Source organism: Euprymna scolopes, chromosome 46 (assembly GCF_053919585.1).
Source record: "Euprymna scolopes isolate OS-2025 chromosome 46, ASM5391958v1, whole genome shotgun sequence".
Lineage (NCBI taxonomy): Eukaryota > Metazoa > Mollusca > Cephalopoda > Sepiida > Sepiolidae > Euprymna > Euprymna scolopes.
Window position 1 is genome coordinate 185,268,339 of NC_136527.1, and position 12,793 is coordinate 185,281,131.

Below are 12,793 nucleotides of genomic sequence, written 5' to 3' on the forward strand. Positions count from 1 at the left end.
AGAAGAAGAAGAAGAAGAAGAAGAAGAAGAAGAAGAAGAAGTTTGCAACCTTTTCAGAGAAAATTAATTTTAATTCGGACTCTAATCTTCGGGCGAGAGAGAGCCCAACTCTTGAATCTTTTGAAGGTTTCGTTTGGTTTGAAGAAAGGTCGATAAAAGGACAGAGAAAAGAAAAAAATTAAAAAAAAACATTGAGAATTCTTCTTTGCATTTTTTTTTTCCTTTTCAGAATCCCCTTTTTTAAGTAAGCCTTTCTTATTTATTTTAAAGGAGATGAGAATGTCCTTCTTTGGAAGTCGAATTTCGCCAACTTGAAAGGTTTTTTGTGGTATGCTGAAAACGAATATCGCATTTAACTTTTATTCAAATAAGTCGTTTTTAGGATATTATGCAATAAAAAAATTTATGTTTAAAAGCGGTGACCTAAATTAATTGTTTTAAACAGTTAATTATCTATTTAAATAATTTCATTTTTAATCGTGTTTTAAATTTGTTTGTTTTTTATATATTGATTTTTTCGTATTAATAATGAACAAAGTTAATGTAAACTTTATAGGAAAACAATTTGGCACGCTTCAAAAATGAACGGACATTTTTACACGAGGAACGAAATAATGATTACTCCGTGTTAAGATGACCTTAATTCATTGTTCTTTAGCTGTTCATTTTCTCTTTAAATAATTTCATGTTTAAATCGTGCTTTTAATGGTGTAATATTGATTCTTTTATATTTTCATATTTTCTATTTCTTAATGAATGGGGCAGTGGATGAAAGCACAAATAAAGGGTCAGAACGTGGTAAAAGGCAATCGGATGACGGAGATGATGATTGCTTCATATGAAGTGCAGAGCGAGGTATACAGGAATAATGGTCACAGATTAACTTCAATATGAAGGTGAAATAAAAGAAAGACGAAACCCGACACAACGCCCAATAATAATAAGCACAAGACAAACCAAGCCTGAAAAGAGTGCGGACAACACGGTCGGGAAGAATAGTAAGAGATACTGTGAGATTTTATGATTTCACAAAAAAGTGAAAAGGGCAGAATAATCCTTGTTATGCAGGAGGGTAGTCAGACGAATGAATACGTAGGTCACTTTTCTTTTAATATATATCATGTTTTAGTTTAATTCTTATCAATTTTTTTTTCTTGTCTTTGAGAAGAGGGAGAATGTTGCCTGAGGAACTATTCAGGGTGTTCACCGTTTGGAGTTAAGCCCCTTGGGACGACTTATGTTTACAGAGGAGAATAAAGACGCACACATATCTGTCGTTGTGTTATGTTTAATCCGTTGGCATCCTAAGAAATGACACACAAGCTTCATGTATTTTGTATATTTTAATGAAATACAAAGAATAGGTTTACTAAAGAAATTAAATAGAAAAGAGAAATTTAATAAAGCATGGAGTATTGACAAGTTTTAATCTAAACTTGTTAGTAAAACATTTCGAACATTTAACTAATTAACAGATATTTTTACACGAGGAACGAAATAATGATGACACCGTGTTATTACGATGACCTTTAAATTCAGTTGATTTTCTCTTTAAATAATTTCACGTTTAAATCGTGTTTTTCATCTTCTATTTTTTTATTCTTTTATATTTTCATATATTTTATTTCTTAATGAATTGGACACACGAAACAAAAGTTGTATGAATTTACTAAAGAAATCCTAACAAGGAAAAAAAATTCTGTTTTGAACACAAAGAACAAAACAAAAAACAAATTCATCCCGCCTTTTTTTTTTTTTTCGTATTGAATTCATGGAATAAAAGGTGAGTATTTAGTATTTAGTACATTTTTAAATTAATCTGAAACATTAAAATAAGTTTACTTTTTTATTGTAATCCTATGAAAATATTGATTCTGTCTTGCTTCATAACACAAAGAACAAAACAAAAAACAAATTCATCCCGCCTTTTTTTTCGTATTGAATTCATGGAATAAAAGGTGAGTATTTAGTATTTAATACATTTTAAAATTAATCTTAAACATTAAAATGAAAATATTGATTCTGTCATGGTTTATAACAAATGTGAATAAAATATATGAATTTCCGATTTGAAAAATCTCCTAAAAATATATTCTTCAATCTGAGATTTATATTGTTGTCAAAAATGTGTTTATTTTAGTAAAACTTATGTGATTTTCTGTTAAAATAATAATGTTTACCATCAACACAATAATTTTTTAATTGTCGTTAAAGAATTCCGTTTGAGTTTTTATGCTTTATCCAGTATTTTACATTTAAAAATAGAAATCACGATACGTGTGAATCTATGTTCCGTATTGAAACCATCATGCTATTATTTAAAAATCCTTTCTTAACATCGGAAGGGGATGGTTTTAACTTAAACACACTACTTAAAATATCGCGCGGTAACAGATGCACAGGCAACAATACATCACTTTCTTTTATAAAGTTGACATAAAATGAATACTCATTTATTGGCCATCACAAATTAACAGAAATTGAATGTAGAAAAACATTGTTGTAAAATATTTGCAACCGTAGTTTACTCCCACTAAGAATTTAAAATCTTCTTTTTATTACGTTTCAAATGTCTCAAATATTTTCTGCAAAAGGGAAATAAACCGTAATAAATATTTAAGATTTTGGAGTAGGGTATCACTTTCCATTATAAATTTAATGTAAACCGAACACCGATTTAATTGCCAGACAATTGCCAACAAAACGTAATCATTCCAAGTTTCTAAATCTGTCATACGATGAGGAGGGGGCCTCCGATTGATTTTTGCTTTCTGACGTCTTTCTTTTTTTGTGGAGAAAATAGTTTACATTTTTAAAACTATTCTTTACTTTCACAATTAAATATACAAAGGAGTGTCACTGTTAAATTTTATTGGGTGGAATTATACTAGTATTGTGGTTAATTTTCAATTTTTGAGAGATTAATGGGATTCCCGAGGTAACTGTTGCATGTCAGCTATTTTTCTTCTTGTTCGAACGAAGATCCGGCACTAGTTTTTATTATTTATTTAAAAAAAAAAAAACGCTTCAAAACATAAACAAAATCTTATCCTGGTTGCCGGAAGAATTTAACAACATTTTATTGCATTTGTTCTTTGATTATGTTTATTTTGATTATTTAATTGTTAGGTAAAAATGCTAATTAACAAAGGCACATGGTCCATACTAAGAATGGCTTTCTAAATAATACCCTTATTATTAATTAAAAGAGGTTGTTTTCATTTGAAACAGAACAAAAAATAAAATGGATGAGTAAAAACTGCCCCCACCCAAATCTAAAATTAAAATTTCAGAATAATTAAACAACCCCCGTTTTATATATATATATATATATATATATATATATATATATATATATATATATATATATATATAGCTATATAAAAATGAATAAATAGAATGACACTTTAAAAAAATATTAATTTTGATTTTTTTTTTATATTCATGAAAGCCAATAAAGATATTTACGGTGTTTTATGTTTACTAAATTGTTTGGTGAAATTACAGAATAATTAACGATACATGGATTCTAATCTGCTAAAAAACAACGTCAGAAAGCCAAACTAATTATAAACCCCTTCCCTTTTTTGTAAAACTTGAAATGGTGAACGATTACATGTTTCGTTGAGCGCTGATTGGACATAAACTAGGTGCTCATTTTACGTTAAATTTATTTAGGAAAGAAAAATAATTAATATATATGAAATTAATATATAATCAAAATAGTAATAATGTATCAATTAAAAAAACTAATCGATATAGTTCGATATTAGGAATATAAAACTAATATATATATATATATATATATATATATATATATATATATATATATATATATAGTCCTATTGCCTCAACGTAGATTCGTTTAACCTTGTGTCACTTTCAGACATAATAGAAGGTTCCTATTGGCCTTTGGATTTTTACACAACTGGCCAACTAGTAAATGGTTTGCAACAAAAAAAGAAAACTTGTTATTATCAAAGGGAAATGGAATCATATCGTCTTTTCTACGGCAACAATTTTATTGTCTAACCTTGTCGTTCTATATGAGTAATTTAATATGTATGTTATAAACTACATGAAAATTTGCGGGTAAATATATTAGATATAAAGAATATTGAACCTATAAACAGAATGATATATGAACACGTTATGCTATCTATCTATCATATGAATATCATTGATAAGAATATATTTGTATGCTGATTATTATAACAGTAACTTAATAAATATGAACGATAAAAAATACATTAATGGATTAGAAAGCACAATCACAAACTTTAAGGATTGAAAGTGAAATACAGAAATATAAAAATAAACTAATAGTTAAAATAGAATACAATTTTATACAATTTAATAAATAAATATATAATTATAAATATCAAAAATACGTTTAAGGATTGAAAGTAAAATATTGAAATATAAAAATAAAATAATAGTTAAAATAGAATACAATTTTATACAATTTAATAAATAAATATATAATTATAAATATCAAAAATACGTTTAAGGATTGAAAGTAAAATATTGAAATATAAAAATAAAATAATAGTTAAAATAAAATACAATTTTATACAATTTAATAAATAAATATATAATTATAAATATCAAAAATAAGTTTAAGGATTGAAAGTGAAATACCGAAATATAAAAATATAATAATCAAAATATAAATAATTAAATTTGATATAATTTACTAAATATGAACAATCCAAAACTAAGTTAAAGGATTAAAAGTTTAAATTACGAAATAAAAAAAAATAATGATTGAAATATAAATAATTCAATTTAATATAATTTTATAATTATGAACGATAAAAAAATTATATTAAAGGATTATAAAGTGAAATCACGAAATAAAAAACATAATAATGATTGAAATAGACGTAATTAAATGTAATATAATTTATAAATATGAACCATCAAAAAATAAAGGATATAAAAGTTAAATCACAAATATAAAAATATGATAATAAAGTAGATACAATTTAATAAATATGCACGGTCATAAAATAAATGAAAATATTAAAATATAAAAATGATTGAAATAAAGTAATTAAATTTGATACAATTTAATAAATATGAACGATCATAAAATAAATGAAAATATTAAAATATAAAAATGATTAAAATAAAAGTAATTACATTATGTATTATTATTTATCAGACTACTGCTCCTATCTTGAGTGTGATTTTCACAACGTTTCGGTCAATGTAACCTCCGTCCTTCTTCAGGTGTGTCTTGTTGAACTCGGGAATGTTTCTGTCGGACTCGGGAATTTGGACGGAATTTCGAGCAGAACCCTTTATTTACTTCATGTGGATAGCGTGCTCTTGTTCCATCAGCCATTACTTAGAAGTCCTAAGTAATTCGCAAATGTATATTCGGTCACCCACACTGAGGATTGAACCTTCAACGTTCAGGAGAAGATCATTTTTACAGTTGATTTTTCCCAGTACTCTAATCACTGCGCCACGAGTCCTTGTGGACAATTCTAGTACGAATTTCAGGAGCCTTTTTTTCATTTTTTTTTACATGGAGGTAACCACTTATCAAGGCCTGGAGGCCACTCAGGGATAAGGGTTATTGCGTGTACAGTAATCAATGATATAGTATTGTAGTAATCATTAGTATTGGAGATTTGATAGAGTGTCTTACTTAAGGGGCGGTTTGTCAGGAATTAGTTGCATGCAAGCGAATCTATAAGTCACTCCGTCGGTCTGTCTGTCGGTCGGTCAGTCCGTAACACTTTTGTGCTTGGCCTTTTTGGTTAATATCAAAGGTCTGTTGTTAATAAATGCTATTCTTAGCTTTTGAAGCTGTTCTTGGCCTCAAAGTGTAGTATCTGTACTTACTACATGCTGTACTTATGTTTGTAACTTTTCCTTTGGGGTAGAGAGGGCTCCCATAAGCCGTGGTTAAGGCAACCTTTCTAGGAGAAGCAAATCTGATTTAAAAAAAAACATAAAGCGGAAGACCAGTACCCGCATTAAGCTGGTCTGCAGTTTAATTTGTTGCTGGCTATCTTGCTCTTACTTGTTGCTGGATCTCAACATTTTGAACCGAGAGAGAGACTTAGCTGTCGTACAAAGCTAAGACTCTGTAACATCATATTTGTATAGATACTCCCTCAGACATTTGGGCTCATGGATTTTAAATGTCTGAGGGAGTGGCACTCGTCTGACAAGACGTTGCAATCATCAACTTTTCCTTGGCCACATAGCTAAGATCAAAGTATAGTATCTGTTCTTAATAGATGCTGTACTTATGTTTGTAACTTTTCCTTGGCCACATGGCTAAGATTAAAGTGTAGTATATGTTCTTAACAGATGCTGCACTTACATTTGTAACTTTTCCTTTGCAATGGAAGGGGAAACCCTTACATGCTAAGGCATTTTTAGTCACATGCAAGTCACTCCATCGGTCGGTCTATAACACATTTACATTTTATTTTTTTTAAGCAAGGGGTATGGAGTAACATTTTTGTCCCCCGATTTATCAAAGAGGGAGTAATGTTTTCAATGGGTCCGTAGTCTGGATGATTGACAGATAACTGTCCATTAGTTTTTCCTGAAATTTTTATTTACTGAAGTCATCTCAGCCCATTTTTAGGTCATTTTAGTTTATCTTTAAGAATTTCATGTCAATCCTACATTCACATATTCATTCATTACATGAGAGCACACGACTAATGGCTATCGGCCTTGTTAAACTCAGCTCAACGTATGACCTTAAACGACTTTATTTTATTATACTTACTGACACAGCATTGACTTTACACCCAAATGCTGACCGATAGCAAAGTTTTGAGTCGAAGGCGAAGGGGGACTGCAAATTCTTTTTTAATTTTAAATGGATTGTTTTGCTTTATACAACTCTCTAAATGCATGAAAGTACGCCCCACATAATCAGCATCTCATTGAAATTTAAACCTATAAACAGCATTATCGTAGTTGATATAAAGCACACTCTCTTTGCTCAAAAGACAGGTAGGTCTCATAGTATATAGCAAACTTAAGAAAGCAAAATGAAAACCAGTTATGATAAGACTTACAATCTGTCTTTCAATTATACACTTTTCTCAAAAATGTAATTTGAAATAAAGTATACATTTTAAAAGCATATTTATTTTCATAATTTAAAATCTGCCTTTAATAAGATCTTGATAACAATTTTAATGAATATTTTCCTGATCCTATCTATTTTAGAGTACAGTCCGCTAGGTGTATCACTCCTGAGAGCTCTACGTATCAAAGTATAATTGAACCAGTCTTTCGTTATTTGGGTAGAAAACGTTCACTAACAAAAGTCAATTTCATGTAAATGATAATGACAGTCAACAGAATGAATCAAATTTCAGTTTGAAATTCTCATTCAAAGTAAAACGTATTAATGTGCAATAACGAATACCATGTAAACGGAGACACTTTTTTCCTGATCCTATCTCTTTTCAGAGTAAAGTCTGCTAGATGAATAACCCCTGAGAGCTCTGTGAATCAAAGTATGAATTAAACACGCATTTCGTTATTTTGTAAGTCTCATAGTATATACCAAACCTAAGGAAGCAAACTGGAAAAAAGTTATAATCATACTAACAATGTGTTTTTCAAGCATACACTTTTCCCAACAATTAATTTGAAATAATACATTTTAAAGCATAATAATTTTGATAATTTGAAATCTGCCTTTTTGTAAGATCTTCTGGATAACCATTTTTACTGTCTCTTTTCAGAGTTAATTCTTCTAGGGCAATAACTCCTGAGAGCTCTATGAATCAAATTATGAATTAAATCAGACGTTCGTTATTTGGGTAGAAAACGTTCACAAAAGTTTGATTCATGTAAATGATAGCGACAGTCAAAGGAATGATCAAATCTCAGTTTGAAATTCTCATTCAAAGTAAAATGTATTAACGTGTCATAACGAATACCATGTAAACAGAGACAATTTTTATTCAAATAATTAAAACGTAAAAGAATGAATCAATTAAGAGTCTGTATGTTAATGAAATATTTTACCATTTAAGATAAAACAAACTGAATGCAAATTGAATTTCATTTAATTTTTATTTGCAGATATTCATGGTTGAACAATTTTGATGAAGTTGAAATAATCATTAGTTTTATAAACATTAACTGCTCAATAGATTTATTTGAACTGATCATTATTTTTCTAAACATTTACTGGCGAAAAGATGTATTTGAACTGATCATTATTTTTATAAACATTTACTGGTGAACAGTTGTATTTGAACTGATCATTTTTTTATAAACATTTACTGGTGCTAAGATGTATTCTTGTGAAATATTTGACTATTCTTGTTCTGATGTATCAAATTTACTAACACATACTAGAACTCACAGTGCAGAACATTTATATTCTTGTGAAATATGTGAATATAATTGTTCAAATAAAACAAATTTAGTAATACATATAATAACTCACAGTGCAGAAGATGCATATTCACGTGAAATACGTGAATATACTTGTTCTGATGAATCAAACAATAAAGAAAAGCTATATTCTTGTAGAATGTGTGCATATTCTTTTACTCGAAAGGCACATTTAGTGACACATATGAGAACTCACAGTGGTGAAAAGCCATATTATTGTAAAATATGTGATTATTCTTTTACTCAAAAGGCAAATTTAGTGAGACATATGAGAACTCACAGTGGTGAAAAACCATATTCTTGTAAAATATGTGATTATTCTTTTACTCAAAAGTCAAGTTTAGTGAGACATATGGGAATTCACAGTGGTGAAAAGCCATATTCTTGTAAAATATGTGATTACTCTAGTTCTAATAAATCAAATTTAATGAAACATATGAGAACTCACAGTGGGGAAAAGAAATAGTCTTGTATATTGTGAATATTCTATTTCTAAAAACTCAACCTTAGTGAGACATATGAGGACTTGCACTTCTACAAGTCGATCAAATCAAAAATAATTTTACGACATAAAGAATAAGGAAAACTTTTCCCAAAATAATTGAAATAAGATCCAAAGCAGAGTTCATGCACTCTACAATAAAACAATTAAGAGTAACACCATGGATAACTGGATGAATAAATTTAAAAAAAAACATTAAAATTTTTTTTCACAAATTGATTCAGCATTAAATTTAATGAAATAATTACATAAAAAATAACCAATTTAAACACAACTCGTTGTTATCTAAGATTTTTTCAGAAAAAAACATTAAGTTTACATATTCAAAACCATATCAGTTTAACATGTGCAAAAAACGTATTAGATTAACTTACCCAAAAAATATTAGTTTAGCATATTAAAACATATTAGCTTAACATATTCAGCAGATATTAGTTTAACATATCAAAAAACATATTAGTTTAAGATAGCCTAAACATATTAGTTTAACATATCCTAAAACATATTAGTTTAACATATCCTAAAACTATTAGTTTAATATATCCTAAAAATATTAGTTTAACATATCCTAAAACTATTAGTTTAACATATCCTAAAAACATATTGGTTTAACATATTCGAAAACATTTTTTTAAATATGCTAAACTAATATGTTTTTTGAATATGTTAAACTAATATGCTTTTGGAATATGTTAAGCTTATATACATTTGGAATATGATAACCTAATATGATTTTTGGATATTTTAAAGTAATATGTTTTTGAATATACTAAATACATATTAGTTTAACATATTCCCAAAACCTATTAGTTTAACATATCCCAAAATCATGCTGAAAAGAAGTTCATTGCAATGATGTAAAAGGAACACAAAGCATTCACTTCCGAAATTTTTTTAAATATATAAAAACCGATAATATTTTTAAGTTATAGATATTTTTTAGTAAAATCAGCTTTCTTAATGAAGGATAATCTTAAAATACTTCCATACAAGAATACACTTCATCCGTACATACACACCATCAATAAGATTATGCAATAAGAAAGTCAAACAAATAATATTATAAAAATGTTTGCTGCGAACAGTCGGCAAAAAAACACCAATAATTTCTCCTGCAGAAAACTGGCAATTTATGCAAACCTACACCAATAATTTATATTTTTTTAAAACTGGACCTATATCACTACCGACACCAATAATACTATCTATTGCAAAAAATGAGCGTATATGAAAACCAACACTAATAATTTATATTGCAAAAGACTGAAAGTATATGACAACCAACACCAATAATTTCTACTGGAGAAAACTGGCCATTTATGTTAACCGACACCAATAATTTCTATTTTAAAAAACGGTGGCTATATCACTACCAACACTAATAATTCTATCCAATAAAACTGAACATATATGACAACCAACACCAACAATTTCTATTGCAAAAAAACTGGACGTATATGAAAACCAACACCAATAATTTCTATTGGAACAAAACTGGTCGTATATGACAACCAACACCAATAATTACTATTGCAAAAAAAATGTAGGTATATGACAACCAACACCAATAATTTTTATTGACAAAAGACTGGACGTATATTACAACCAACACCAATAATTTATATTGCAAAAAAATGCAGGTATATGACAACTAACACCAATAATTTTTATTGACAAAAAACTGGACGTATATGACAAGCAACACCAATTATTTCAAGATGCAAAAAATCAATTTATTTTTTATTTATCTTTCATTCCAATTTTTAATTAAATTTTCAACTATTTCTTTTCTTTAATTAAATAACAGATTGGAAATAAAATTATACATTTTTACCAACGTCTTATTCATTAAATGCTTCAAACATTTTATATATTTTTCATTCCAACTTTTTAATTAGATTTTCAACTGTTTCTTTTCTTTAATTAACAGATTGGAAATAAAATTATTTGTTTAAGTATATTTGTGTTCTTTTATTCATTCAAGATTGAAAGTCACAGATAAACAGTACATTTGAAAATTCAATATAGTATATAATAGGGCAATCAAACAAATAATATCATAAAAATGTCTGCTATGAACTAAAAAAAACAGTCGGCAAAAACACCAATAATTTATATTGCAGTAAATTGACCATATATGCAAACCTATTCCAATAATTTCTATTTCAACAACAATGGACCTATATCACTACCAACACCAATAATTCTATCCAATAAAACTGAACGTACATGACAACCAACACCAATAATTTCTATTGAAAAAACTGGACTCATATGACAAGCAACACCAATAATTTCAAGATGCAAAAAACTGGACGCATATGACAACCATCACCAATAATTTCTATTGTAAAAAAAATGGACGCGTATTACAAGCAATACCAATAATTTCAGGATGCAAAAAAACTGGACGCGTATGACAAGCAACACCAATAATTTCAAGATGCAAAAAACTGGACGCATATTACAAGCAACACCAATAATTTTCAAGATGCAAAAAACTGGACACATATGACAAGCAAAACCAATAATTTCAAGATGCAAAAAAAAAACTGGACGCATATGACAACAAACACCAATAATTTGCAAGATGAAAAAAGCTGGACGCATATGACAACTAACACCAATAATTTGCAAGATGAAAAAAGCTGGACGCATATGACAAGCAACACCAATAATTTCAGGATGCAAAAAAACTGGACGCATATTACAAGCAACACCAATAATTTCAGGATGCAAAAAAACTGGACGCATATAATAAGCAACACCAATAATTTCAAGATGAAAAAAACTGGACGCATATGACAACCAATACCAATAATTTCAAGATGCAAATAAACGTGACGCATATGATAAGCAACACCAATAATTTCAAGATGCAAAAAACTGGATGTATATGACAACCACCAGCAATAATTTCAGGATGCAAAAAACTGGACTCATGACAACCAATACCAATAATTTTACGATGCAAAAAAAAAAACTGGACGCATATGACAATCAACACCAATAATTTCAAGATGTAAAACACAGGACGCATATGGCAACCAACACACATAATTTCAAGATGCAAAAAATCAATTTCTTTTGTTTTATATATTTTTCATTCCCAATTTTTAATTATAATTTTAACAGTTTCTTTTCTTTAATTAATTAACAGATTGGAAATAAAATTATACATTTTTACCAACATCTGACTCATTAAATGCTTCAAACATTTTATATATTTTTCATATCCCAATTTTCAATTAGATTTTCAACTGTTTCTTTACTTTAATAAAATAACAGATTGTAAATAAAATTATTTCTTTAAATATATTTGTGTTCTTTTATTCATTCAAGATTGAAAGTCACAGATAAATAAACATTACATTTGAAAATTCAGTATAGAAATGATTATTAAAATTTCTCAGTTGTATCTTTGTGAAACATGAACAAGTTTATGACACGTGTAAAATGTGCAGATGTAAACTTTCTAAACCCGTAAACTGTATTTCGTTATTTTTATCAGATTATCATTTTACCATTCTATGTCCAGTATCAAAAGTTGTAATTCAATGCAAGTCAATCATTGGAAGCTTTCATTTCCGTACGGCAGATGTACACTTTGTATCTTAGGGTGTTTCACTTTCACGGTAAAGTCTAGTGTCCTCTGTTCGTGTTAGGGATTATGTAGTTCACCCAGTGGCGTATCAAGGGCGGGGCGGGGATTGGTCCGCCCCGGGCGAGACGTTCAAGAGGGCAGCATTTCGAGAGGGTAAAACGAAAAAAAATAAATAAATGAAAGCTTACAAAAAATCTGAAATTTTATGCCGAAAAGGTTGTAAAACATCGGGACTTGTAGATATCGACATCAGAAAAATGTGTCCCTATTTTATAAGCGGCACACATCAGGGG

At 28.5% G+C, this 12,793-nt stretch overlaps 1 long non-coding RNA gene across 1 annotated transcript; it reads left to right on the forward strand.

The window, feature by feature from the left end:
- Positions 1 to 1,897: 1,897 nt before the first annotated feature.
- Positions 1,898 to 9,115, forward strand: LOC145270711 (uncharacterized). The gene is made up of 2 exons (XR_013865531.1): positions 1,898 to 1,958; positions 8,077 to 9,115. It is a non-coding gene; the product is annotated as an uncharacterized LOC145270711 (long non-coding RNA).
- Positions 9,116 to 12,793: the final 3,678 nt, after the last annotated feature.